The sequence below is a fragment of the Penaeus chinensis genome, chromosome 41, assembly GCF_019202785.1.
Source record: "Penaeus chinensis breed Huanghai No. 1 chromosome 41, ASM1920278v2, whole genome shotgun sequence".
Lineage (NCBI taxonomy): Eukaryota > Metazoa > Arthropoda > Malacostraca > Decapoda > Penaeidae > Penaeus > Penaeus chinensis.
In genome coordinates, this window is record NC_061859.1 from 15923112 (window position 1) to 15937009 (window position 13898).

Genomic DNA, 13898 nt, shown 5'->3' on the forward strand with positions numbered 1-13898 from the left:
TGTTTTCAGAAATATATTCTCATTTTTTTCCCTGAAGGGGGAGGAGGGAGGAGGTCTGCACAGCGATCTGGAAAGAAAGGAGGAAAATAGTTGCCTCTTGAGGTTTCAGGAGAATTGATCAAAACAATGGCATTGCGAGGCATATTCTCTGCAGGATCGGCGGCTTCTTCCCACGGGGGAAATTCAGGACTGGTAGATCACTCACTGGCTTTACACAGATGGCGTTTTCGCGCGCGCGCGCGTGCGTGCGTGCGTGCCTGTGTGTGTGTGTGTCTGTGTGTGTGTATTGTGTATGTGATTGTGTATGTGTATTGTGTATGTGCGTGTGCGTGTGCGTGTGCGTGTGCGTGTGCGTTTGCGTGTGCGTGTGTGTGTGTGTGTTTGTTTGTGTGTGTGTGCGCGCGCGCGCATCAATAAGGAGAGGATTTAGTTTCTATATATCTTGATATATATAGAATGTATACAAATACATTGTGAATGCATATGATACTACTAATGCACGTATACAAGAAACGATAATATTATCAATATGTGTATGTTTGTACTTTTCCTTTCTGAATGTCTGTGTCGTGTACCCGAATGCACCTTCCATTCCACAGCAATAGCTAAGTTACTTCCCGTATCTTCACATTCCTTACCTTCTATTTCATTCATCTTTTTTATCCTCATTCCCACTCATTTTGACACTTTTTCCCTCCCTTTCAAAACACATATGGGCGAAAGTATTCACCAAGACAGCCTGTTTTGTTGCTACAGTCTTCAATCCCCGCCTCCCCCCTCTCCTCTACCCCTATCCACCTGCCGTCTCACCCTCTTCCCTCTACCCTTATGCCCCTGCCGCCTCACCCCGACCTCCCTCCTCCCCTCCCCTTTCCTCCCCCATTCATCAATCCTCGTCATCCTCACCATCACCATCATCAGCTTAACCATTACCAATGAGCTATTCATTACAACGTTGTAGCCAAGGTCGGACTTCGAGCCTCAAATTCTGAATGACTTTTCGCTGGCTGGGTGTCCCTACTAATATTATTTTACCTTTTTTAAGCATTTTCTTTGATGCAGTATTTTCCGGGATTTGGTGCAACACCTTATGTGATATTTTATGTTGCATAACTCTTAGAAAAAGCACAACCAAATTGAAAGAAAGTCCTGCGGTCCATTATGGGATTCCATGAAGAAAAAAGAGAGGGGGGGGGGGGGTCCAATTAAGGACCTTCGCTTCACAAAACGGCCATACGACTAGCGGGTCCTACACGCTTTTTGACAAATGGCTAGACCGACTCAAGATCAAATGATAGCGACTCCCTTGGCGATGATGGCGGTGGGTACAACAATTAAGGAAAAGGGAGGGGGGGAGGAGGGGGTAAAGGAGGTGGAGAAAGGGGTTGCAAGACAGGAGGAGGTGGTACAATGGTAGGGAAGTGGGACCGGTAGATGGTACTTGGTACTTGGGAGTTCTTAGAACTCATCTCTTTCAGAATATGGCGAAGGAGAAATAAGTCGTCTCTTGATTATACCATGAAGCCCAATTAGCAAGGAGATAAGGAGAATGACGAGCGGATTTATAAGTAGAAATAAGTAGGTTGATAAGGACGTAAGATGTTCATAATTGCTACTCGCCGCCGGAAATTGACCGCTTGAGCACTTAAAAAGCCTCTTCGTTTGGTACATAGACATCCGGTGATGCCCAGAGCATTCAGATATTCATCGTCCAAGGGCATGGGGTTACGGTAGAGAACACGGTAGCCACAGGAGACCATCAGAGGAGACGTGGGCGTGGCCTGACGTCGAGTGGGGGCGTGATGGATCCTCTACTTCGGGAGAACCACCGCTGCCCTCGCACGGTGGTCGTCCGTCCGGGAAGACGTATAAAAAAGGCGTAAGAGGCTCGTTACAGAACACATGGGATGGTATTAACACTTATAAATTCTTTTTAGGAAGTCCAGGTGGTTTACGCTAATCAGAACGAGAAACATGGGATTTTTTCTTCTTTTTTTTTATCAGCCGACAGCAGAACAAGTTTGAGGAATTGCTCTCATTAAAAGCTCCATGCAAACAATCCACATGAAAAATGAAAACATTACAAGTGAAATATGTTCATCAAAGCTTTTCAGAAAAGCAAACCTGCCGACGCAATCCATCGAATAGTTGTGACAACTCGCTAGATTGCCAATGGACGGCATAGCATACTTGTCAGTGATTGGGGAGTGTCCTAGGAGATTGTGAATCATTAGTTTGAGTTGATGAAAGAGGGTGTTTGTCAGGTGAAAGATCCAACTCGAATTTTTTTTTTTCTTTTTTTTTAAGATAAAAAAGAAAAGAAAAGGAAAAAAGAAAACTTTTATCAGTGTACCTGGAAACATTTGCGGTGAAGCGTTTGTTTATTAAATGATGTTCGCAAGACCAACTAACGTTTAAGGAAAAGCAAAACGAGATTTACTGACATTCTATCATTAACACATATTCATTAGAATCAATAAACAGATCATTCATTAGTCTCTATTCGGCGAAAGGACAGCTATCATCTCTCTTTAGCTCTGTGTTTATCTATCCTTATTATAAGAAGCGAGAGGGGGGGAGGGGGTGATGAGAGACAATGGAAGGGATTCCACCTTTTCCCGCCAAAAAATCCGGTCTTTAAATCTGACGAAGGAACAAGACGTTATCTTTGAAATTACACCAACTCCCTCGTAACCGCCAATCGGACTTACCAAAGATAAATGATAATTACCACGACTTCTTTGATCAGCGTATATTCCTGGTCTCTTAAACCCTCAAAAAGCCAAGGTATGTTGACCGAGAGTATTCGACGACTGACAAAACGAAAAGATAATGAAAAAAGAAGAGCAACGCAAAGCGATTTCTTGCGCAAGAAACAAACACAATGAGCGTGTGGCGCGTTAAGTCATATCATTAAATTGGAATGATAAATAACCACTTGGCATGTACATATGAGAATGATTAGTCATAATGACAAGGGAGAGTCACACCAAAGGATTTCGTTTTTTTTTTTTTTTTTTAATGCAAGGCGCAATGAGGTAATCACTGTGCACATTTTAGTAAAGTATTTTGTGGAATAAATTTTTGTTTCCTCGTCTATATATGTGCTTCCCCTTATCCCTAAGTTTTATCTATCAAAATAATGATAAGAAAATGAATTTGTGAATGGAAAGATAAATACATACCAAAAAATATATCTCCACTTTAACTACAATAAATACATTTTTTATTATCATTAATATTTTAAAAGGAGACAATACACACAATTCTACATGGTCTAGGCCTGTGTGATTAAATCCCATATCCTTCTCTAAATTCCCTTCATAAAAGATCCATTCCCCTCAAAAAAAAATCACATTCATCCTACACCTTATCTGAACCCTAATTCAACACACCTAATTCCGTTCCCTGTTATTACGATCCTCCCATTCGAAAAATTGAAATTTCTCCCATAACCATTCATCTTTCTCGGCGTCTCCCTCCCTTCATTTCAACCCTCTAGACTAGACCCCCGCCCCCCCCTTTTCCACACCTCACCATTATTTACTCCCTCACAATTACACATCATTATCCGCTCTCGCAACTCACAATCACTCAAAAGACAGTCTCGCACACGACTATCCCCGCCTTTCCCTCCCAAAGATGTACCTCTCTCCCGCACGCTTCCTTCGAGGCCTCCTCCCTAGGCTTTTTACCTGGTCTTCGTTCTTTCTTTCTCTTCCTCTTTTATCTGTAAATTTCGTTTTCTCTCTTTGTATTTCTTTTTTATTTTTAACTTTCGCTTTCTCTCTCTTTCTTTCTCTTTGCACTTTTTTTTAATGTATCTTTATTTCACTTTCTTGTTTTCCTATTGTTTCTTTTCGCTTTCTTTTTTTTATTCGTTTTCTTTATTTTTTATTTAATCGTTCTTTGTATCTTTTAAACTTTTTCTTTCTTTCTCGTCCTCTTTATTATTTTTTTTACTTGTTCTTTCATTTTCCTTTTCTTTCGCCTTTTCTTCAGGCATTACCTCCTCTTACTCCTTCCTTCACTTACTTCATCGCACCTTCCTTCTAACCCCATTTTCCACTTCTTTATCCCTCTATCCTTCATCCCTTCCTTCCCACCTCTTTCTAACCCTCTTCCTCCACTTCTTTATCCCTCTATCCTTCATCCCTTCCTTCCCACCTCTTTCTAACCCTCTTCCTCCACCAACTCCTCCTTCACCTCCTTTCCCTTCCTCCCTCCTTCTTCTCCTCCTCTTCCTCCTCATTTCACTCCTTCTCTTCCTCACTCCTCTTCTTCCACCCTCCTCCACCTCCTCGTCCACCTTCCTTCTCCACCCTTTTCCTCCTCCTCCTCCATCCTCCTCTGCCTCCTCCCTCTTCCTCCGCCTCCTCCATCGCCTCCACCCTCCTCCTCCTCCTCCGCCTCCTCCCCTTCCTCTTCTTCCTCCTCCTCCTCCCTCCTCCCTCCTCATCAAACAGCTCCTTAAAACGGTAAGCTACGCAATGAGACCACGGTTTATTATCACCTGTGCCAGTCCCAGACACTGCCTATCACCCTTGCCCCTTCGGTCCGTGTCTGTTCTTTCTCCCGATTCCCGTGTCGTTTTCTCTCCCTTTGCCCTTTAATTTCAACGCTCTACTTGAATGTGTATCGATTTTCTCTCTCCCTCTCTCTCTCTCTCGCTCTCGCTCTCGCTCTCTCTCTCTCTCTCTCTCTCTCTCTCTCTCTCTCTCTCTCTCTCTCTCTCTCTCTTTCTCTTTCTCTTTCTCTTTCTCTTTATCTTTCTCTCTCTCGCTCGCTCGCTCGCTTTCTCTCTCTCTCTCTCTCTCTCTCTCTCTCTCTCTCTCTCTCTCTCTCTCTCTCGCTCGCTCGCTCGCTCTCTCTCTCTCTCTCTCTATCTATCTCTCTCTCTCTCTCTCTCTCTCTTCCTTTGCGCTTCAGAGGCTCCGATGTTACCGCTCAGGTTATCCCCTGTTCAGGATAACTTTACAACCAGGTTTTCTATTGCTGGCTCTTTTTGTCTCTTGTTGAGAGAGAGAGAGAGAGAGATAAAGAGAGAGAGAGAGAGAGAGAGAGAGAGAGAGAGAGAGAGAGAGAGAGAGAGAGAGAGAGAGAGAGAGAGAGAGAGAGTATATAAATATAGGGAGAGATAGATAGATAGATATAGATGTATAGATATAGATATAGATAGACATAGATATATAGATAGATATAGATATATAAAGATAGATATAGATATACATATAGATAGATGTAGATATATAAAGATAGATATAGATATATAAAGATAGATATAGATATACATATAGATAGATATAGATACAGATATAGATAGATACATAGCTAGAAAGTCAGTTAATTAGGTAAGTACAGAGAGAGAGAATGAGAGAGAGAGAGAGAGAGAGAGAGAGAGAGAGAGAGAGAGAGAGAGAGAGAGAGAGAGAGAGAGAGAGAGAGAGAGAGAGAGAGAGAGAAAAGAGAGAGAGAAAGAAAGTAAGAGAGAGAGAGAGAGATAGATAGAGATAGATAGAGAGAGAGAGCAATGTACACACACACACACATAGATATATATAGAGAGATGTAAAAATAAATAGACACACATAGCTGACGTGTGTACGTTAGCATATAGTGCATACGTGCTACAACACATATCCTTTATTTTATGATATCGTGTCCTATGTTTCGCCTTTTTTCCTTTATTCTTACTATTCCGTCTTTTCTTCCCTATTACATCTCCCACGCGTGCACTGCCACCTCGCACGACTCTTAAAAAGCAAAGATCATCTATCAGAAGGACTCTAATGCTCCAGGAAACACATTACTAGCTAGTATATGATTCGCTAGCAGTAGGGTCGGGTATGGGGTATGGGGGGTTGGGGTATGGGGGTATGAGGGTATGGGGGTGTCTATTACGGAAAAAGTAGTGAGATGTCCCATTCTGTCCCTTGTGATTTAGGGTGATAAAGACGGATTTTCTCTGGGGACCTAGGATTCTGGAAATAATTGTTTACGTCTTCATATATGTTAAACTACATAAATGATGCCATGTGTCTCCCTCTCTCCGTGTTTCTTTCTCTGTCTCTTTCTCTATTCGTCCATCTGTTTGTCTGTCTGTCTCTGTCCCTGTCTCTGTCTCCCTCTCTCTCTCTTTTTCTCTCTCCCTTTGTCTCTGTCTCTGTCTGTCATTCTATTTGTCTATCTATCTGTGTGTGTGTGTGTGTGTGTGTGTGTGTGTGTGTGTGTGTGTGTGTGTGTGTGTGTGTGTGTGTGTGTGTGTGTGTGTGTGTGAGTATAACATGTATATATGTATGTCCCTCTCCTCTCTCTTAAGCACAGTCATAGTGTTAAACATGAGAATTTCATGTCCCTCTGAGGAGGATTAACATTTTCCCACCTTTTCCTTTTCGTTTTTGAATGAACATAGATCAGGAAAATAAATATTGGAACCATCCAGGCAAGTGCTTTCAGTGCAGACGATCCGTGAAATGGGCGCAGGCACATGGGAATGATGCTTCAAAAGGGTGAAATGGCGTAGTTATCAGCGGCGAAAAAGAGCAAATCCCTTCACCCTTCATTCACCTTGTTGCACCTTCCTTTTCTTGTGTCCTCTCCTATTTCAGGGTCGATTTATGGTTCTTATTTACAATTAAATGGAGCCGTTCATTCATTCTCACGACGCACGTAGATCACTTTAATTGCACTTTATATCTTACTCTTTACATTCTCCGTTCTCTTCTTGTATTTTCCCCACGTGTTTATCGTTCTTTCTCCTCTTTACCTGGGATCCTTAACCACCTCCGCCTCTCCCGGTATATTCTCCTTTTTTCCCTCTTGATCTTGCTAAAGTATCACAGGGTTGTTATCACCCGTTTGTCTTGCTCCATTATTAACGATTTTGATCTTCATTCTTACGTGCTCAGGGTCCGTCGGAGCGCGTGATGGATGTCGGGATTTTAAGGAGCATCGGAGATTTATTCCAGGCTTGCTACCCTTCCCCCTCTCCCCTCACCCTTCCTCCCCCCTCCCTCTCCCCTCACCTTTCCTCCCCCTCCCTCTCCCCTCACCCTTCCTACTCTCATCACCCTCTCCCTCCTCCCTCTCCCCTCACCCTTCCTCCCACAATCACCCTCTCCCCTCACCTTTCCTCCCCCCTCCCTCTCCCCTCACCCTTCCTCCCTCCCCATCACCATCTCCCCCTCCCTCTCCCCTCTCCCCTCCTCCCCCCCATCACCCTATCCCCCTCCCTCTCCTCTCACCCTTCCTCCCCTCATCACCCTCTCCCCCCTTCCTCTCCCCTCATCACCCTCTCCCACGCCCTTTGGCCAAGAAAATGAATGAAAATGGGGTCTCCTTTGTTACTTGGTCTCGAGTGGATAGTGTGCGGATATCGCTGACTTGACTTCTACGATGGAGAGTGCGATGACATAGTATCTCTGGCGTCATTCGAGAGACATCAACCTTACCAAAGAATATATTATTTTCCTATATGATAATCTTACAAATTAATTTCTTTTGAGCGAGCCGGCGTACGCACTTTAGCATTTTATCAGTAGCTTAATGTGTTTCCTTTTTTTTTTTTTTTTTTTTTTGTGGGGGGGGAGGGGGGAGCAGCCCTTCATTATGCACCGATTATTGCACCTTCTCATGCATGCTTGCTTTGCATATCCTTGCGCTAATGAACACGATCTCGAGACGATAAGGCTGGTTCGGTTGAATCGCGGTTCGGGTTCGTTCGCTTGGGCTCTGAGGCCTTTTGGTTGCATTATGTTGATATCTTTCATGAGTTCACTTTATTTAATTATAAAGATACTATTATTGATATTACCAGCATCATTAAAATCATCATTATCACCATCATTAATATCATCATTATAACCATCATTATATCAAATCACTTATTATCATAATTATCATCATGGAGTAATGTCAATTTTGGGGGAAAATGTTAGATTAATATCTAATCCTTTTGATGAAACGAAAAACAAGTTAATTTAAAAAAAGGCAATGCTACGAACTCTATGTTTCTCTCTTTTTTCCTGCATCAGAATTTCCAACAACAAAGAAAAAATAATTCGTGAATAAATAAAGAGAGAAACAAAATAAAAAAAAAATAAAAGAGAGGCACCACAAAATATATATAAAAAACCCCATCTAAAGTCAAAACGAAAATAGGGGAATTTTTACCCTCGAATCTCCCCCGATCATCTCACATTACCATCAAAGGTTACCGTTGGGGATGTGGTTGGAGGAGGGAGAGGGGAAAAAGGCAGGGGAAAAAGGGGGAAAGAGGAGCAGGATGGAGAGGAAAGCGGGTAGATATAGAGTAGGATAGAAGAAGGGACGAAAGAGTGGATAAGGAGGTGGAGAAAAGAGATGATTGGGCAAAAAAGAGGAAGAAACGGAGAATAATGAGATGAAGAGAGTAGGAGGAAAGAAAAGAAAGAGGATAGGAAGGAGGGAAGAGGAAAAGGAGGAATAGGTGAAAACTAAAAAAAAATATAAAGGTTTATTAGGGGGAAGAGAAAAAAAACAGAGAATATCAATTAGATAGAGAGGCTAAGGAAACGAATATGGAGAAGGGAAAAACAAAAACAAATGAGGAGGAAGAGAAAAATAAAATTCAAAAGTCGAAATAAGGAAAGAGGAGAAGCAACAGATAAAACCAACAGAACCGAGCGAGAAAGAGGGGAGAAAAAAACTCAAAAGGAAAGGATCAGGAACAAGGCAGACGAGGGGAAATGGGTGACACGAGAGAGTAAATAAAGTTTTCAAGGGGAATGAGAGACAAAGACCGATAAAGCAGAGGGAACGGAAAGGGCAGAAAGGGTGAAATACGATGGGAGAGAGCAGGTGGGAGGAGGAAGGAAGGGCAATCGAACGAAGAAACAGGGAAATGACCGCGAAAGGTAAATAAATGATGAAGAAGGGGACCGAAAATGAGGATAGTGGATGGGGAGGGACGGATGGATGGGGGGAGGGGTCAGGGGGGGTTATTACGGATGGCGGATCGGGGTGGGGGAAGGGGTAGTATTAGGAGAGGGGGGGGGGGAGTCGTAGGGGTGTTAAGAGAAAATGGGATATAAATGCAAACTGAATGAATTTGAGGAAAACATAAACGTGAAAAGAAGAAACAAGCGAAGAAGGGCGAAGATTGGATGTCAAAAAATAGAAGATGAAGTAGAAGATGAAGAAGGAAATAAAATGAAAAAAAAAAACAAGAAAAAGAAAAAGAAACGATAAAAAATAAGGAGCAAGAGGAAAAGAAAAAAATAACTATAAGAAAAATAAAGACAAAGAGAGAGATTAAAAAAAGAAGGAGGAAGAAGTCAATAATGATGCTCACGATGTAAACGACTTAAAGAATAAATAAAAAGCATAAGAATTAGAAGAAGAAAGATGAAGCCAGCAGAGGAGGAAGCCCCGTGTTGTCTCACGGCCGGGCAGAACCATCGGACAGTGATGGGCATTCTCAACGCACCAATTTCGAAAACCACAAGTCTAACTCGTTCTGAACAGATAATATGATGTTGGCCGATGTTATTTTCTGTGGGCGGATATCGGCTGTGTTTTTGCAAGGCTGAGCTCAAATTCCTGTGTTTTCCTATTGATAAATTTGGATAATGATATCGCTGTATTTCTTGATAAGGGTGATTTTCCGTTCATAATGTATAAGCTTCGAGTCTGGGTTGCGTTCTCGCCGGGACACCAGTTCTTTTGGGGGCTCTTCTTGTCTCCTGTTGGTCTTCTTCTTCTCTCCTTTTCTGTCTTCTTGTTCTTTTCTTTTCTTTTTTTTTCTTTTTTGCTCCTCTCTCTCTCTCTCTCTCTCTCTCTCTCTCTCTCTCTCTCTCTCTCTCTCTCTCTCTCTCTCTCTCTCTCCTCATCTCCCCTCTCCCTCTCTCCCACCTCTTTTCTCCTTGCCCCCTCTCTCCCTTCCCCCCTCCCTTCCTCTCCACCCCCTCCCCTGCTCTCTCCCTCTACATGCACACAGAGGGGTTGGAGTTGGGGGGGGGGGAGAAAATGCTGTACGAAGGAAGGGAGGGGCACTCACCAGTTGCCAATTGAAGCCCAGGAATCATAACGATAAAATATAGATATAATAGCCACTATGATTACCATGCGAACACAGGACCTGATCATTGGGGTCGGATTTCAAGGTCACAGTATTTTTTTTTTTTTTTTTTTTTTTTTTTTGAGGAAGGGGTAAAGGAGGAGGGAGGGGAGGGGAAGGGAGGAGGAGGAGGAGGGCAAGACTCGAAGGAGGAGGAAAAAGAGAGAATACCAATTCAAGAAACAGATAAAAGGTCTTTGATGGCTATAAATAACACCCAAGCTAGTGCACAAAAATAGGGTATGGGGGATGGAAAAACTAGGGAGGAGAGGGAGAAGGGAGAAGGGGTAGAGGAAAGGGTGGGAGAGGGGGGGGGGTAATCATGATTTGGGTGGCACTTTCATTGAAGAAAATTGATTTCGAGTTTAGTGATCATGGGAGACTTTCAAGGGATCAACCACCTATCAGGGCGTGGGTAGGAAATCGAGGGAAGGAGGAGAGAGTGAGAAAGGGTGGAGGGCAGGGGGATAGGGAGGGAGGAGGAGAAAGGGGGTGACTGTAAGGGTGGTAGGAAGGGAGGGAGAGAGGAGAGTAGATAGGGAGGGAATGAGGGAGAAGGGGGGAGAGAGAGAGAGAGAGAGAGAGAGAGAGAGAGAGAGAGAGAGAGAGAGAGAGAGAGAGAGAGAGAGGGAGACAGTCAGACAGGCAGACAAAGAGAAGAAGGAAGGACGAAAGAGAAATAAATAAGACGCAGAGACAGATAATAAAACAAAACCAAAAGATGAGAATACAAGGATATAGGGGGAAAAACTCAAAAATATAATAAACAAAGACGAAAAAAATAAAGTCTCCCCGAGTATCTCTTGTTAGTTATAAAGTTGGCGAGAATTATACGATATTAGCAAAGTTACGAGAATGGGACGCTGCGATCAATTGTATTAATGACTAAGGAGATCTTTATTTACAGAATGATTCAAGGGTGCTTTAATTCGCAAATTACCGACATACGCAGAAGGTCGTTGCACAATTTTGCAAAGTACAGTGCACCCTGAGTAAATCATGCCTACCCGGTTGTTGCATGTCAAGGCTAAGAATCTCGCTGTTGCAGGTTTACAATGTTGGATGTAGATAATTTTAGATTCTAAGCTCTGCCACATATCAAAGGCTTGAGGTCTTAAGTGGATATATTAAAAAGGGGTAGACTCTCATTTTTTTTTTTTTTTTTTTTTTTTTTTAATCTACTATATTTCATAGATTTTTTCCTTCTTTCTTTCGAGAGAAATGGAGGATTCCGTCTTTTAAATTCTTTCACTGCCGTTTTTTCCCGTAATTGGAGGGGGTACTTAAACAGACTTACTTTCCTCTTAACTTTATTTCACTCTTCTGCTATCAAAATGGCGAAGTAAGGCTGCATTTCCTTATCTTCAGCCTCTTTCTCTTTTTATTATCATGATCTTTTTATCTTGATCGCCTTCCTCTACCTATCTGCCTTTCTCTTCTTCCCTCATACTGTCCTTTTATTGCGAATGCATGTTGCTTATCTCTCTCTATCTCTCTCTCGCTCTCCCTCTTTCTCCCTCTACATTTGTCCATCTATACATATCTTTACCTTTCTGTCTGCCTACTATACATCTATTTATCCAATCATCCTGTTTTTTTTTTTTTCCTTCATGTTTTGACTTTCTGTCTGTCTGTCTGCCTCTCTCTATCTCTCTATCTCTCTTTCTCTCTCTATATATATATATGTGTGTGTGTGTGTGTGTGTGTGTGTGTGTGTGTGTGTGTGTGTGTGTGTGTGTGTGTGTGTGTGTGTGTGTGTGTATTTATATAGATAGATAGATAGATAGATAGATAGATAGATAGATAGATAGACTGATTGATGGACAGTTGGATAGACTGAGTGACAAATAGATAGGTAGACAAATAGGTAAATAGATACAGATATAGACAGATAGAAATAGATACAGATATAGACAGATAGAAATAGATACAGATATAGACAGATAGAAATAGATACAGATATAGACAGATATTAATAGATACAGACATACATATAGATAAAGACACAGATAGAAAGATAGTGAGACAGATAGAGAGAAAGACTGACAACCAGACAGATAGATAAAAGGATAGATAAGCAGACAGATAGATAGATGGACAGATAGACAGATAATCTTCCTATATATCACAGCCTCTACATATATATGCTCTTTCCCTGCCCTTTTTCTCACGATAAATCACCCTCCTTTCCCTCTTCCTCTCCTTCTGTCGTCTCTTTCTCTCTTAACACTTCTCTATCAGCTCTCTGCCATCGCTCATTCTGTCTCCGTCTCCCTTACCTAACTTACAAATCGCCTCGTGTATTCAGGAAAGTTGTACTTAAGCCATCCCTCTATATACACAAACTCTCTTCCCTTTTGTAGTTCGCTCTTCCCTTGACCTCGTTCTGGTAACTCAATACCCTCCTCCACAGCTACTTTTGCCCATGCTGTTCGTTACCCTGTGTTATCCTTCACACTTTCCTTGTTATTTTCTCTCTTTTCTCTTCCGATCTCTATTTTTTGTTGATTTTTTTGTGTATTAATGATGCTGGTCGAAGTAAGCTTTCTCGTTCTACGTTAAAAAAAATCCGTTTACGTTTGTCTTCTCTTTTGTCACTCTCAAAGGCTTTAATAATTATTTTTTTAAAGATACTAAAATACATTCACCTCTTACGCCATCTTTATTTTTCTCTCTGTTTCATTTACATCTGGGTTATTCCTCTCTTCCCTTTATCTACGCTTTTATCCTTTATCTCTTCGTCTGCCCGTCTCACTGTCTTGCTAATTGTTGTTCATCCACATTACTGTATCTAATGTATGTTGCGATAGCTATATATTATATGTACACACTCTCTCCCCCTTTCGGTCTGCATATGTGTCTCTGTGCATACACTATCGTATCTTTGTATTCATCTGCCACCGATTCCTCTGTTCTCCATTATCTGCTCTTGTTCCCCTTTCTATTTTACGTAATCTGCTTCGAACGTATTGGCTCTCCGTTTTCTGTTCGATCTTATTTACCCGTTTCTCTCGTCCTTCGCTTGCAACACTTCCCCCTTTTTTCCTAACCCCTTCATTCTAAACTTTGCTCGTTCCCATCACATCCATATGCTGTGTCATTTTCTTTCACAAGTGAACGGGGCCGCATAGCAACACGCGGGGTATCAGTCCTCGCTTTATTACGAATAAAAGAAAATGAGTGAGTCACCCCTGCTCCAGTAATAGTAATAATTTACTAAAGTCTATATCCGGCCTAACGAATAAAAGTTTCATAAGCCATTTATGAACGCGGGAGGATAACGAATAACTATCAACTTTGTGTTCGCATGAAATTAAATTCAGCACAGAGAGCCGGATTATGGGTAAATACTCGGATATTGTTCGAATATTGAAACCTGAAATTACTCCAGTTGAGAACCAAGCAAAATGTTTGTGCGTATATTATGCATATCGGCGAATTACACTCGAATAATTCGGAATCAGCGGGATGCGAATCACTTATTGCTAGTGATAAATCACACGCGTTTAAGCCCGCGGGGATTTCTTTTTCAAATGCACCAACGGAGAGGATGAGATCAGAGGGTCTATCACGGACCCCAAAACGGCGGGGGAATTATCTGTGGAATAAACACTTCGATTTCACTTTCCTTCACATTACCCTTTGTATATGACGGTATCATAATGATGGCGATATAATACATGTGTGAAAAACTTTTCAACAACAAAATAATCATACAATCTTCAATAAACTCCAGTGCAGCACGCAAATTTGGACTCTATAAATATATTGCCTCACGGTGTCTAAAAATATATATCGGAAA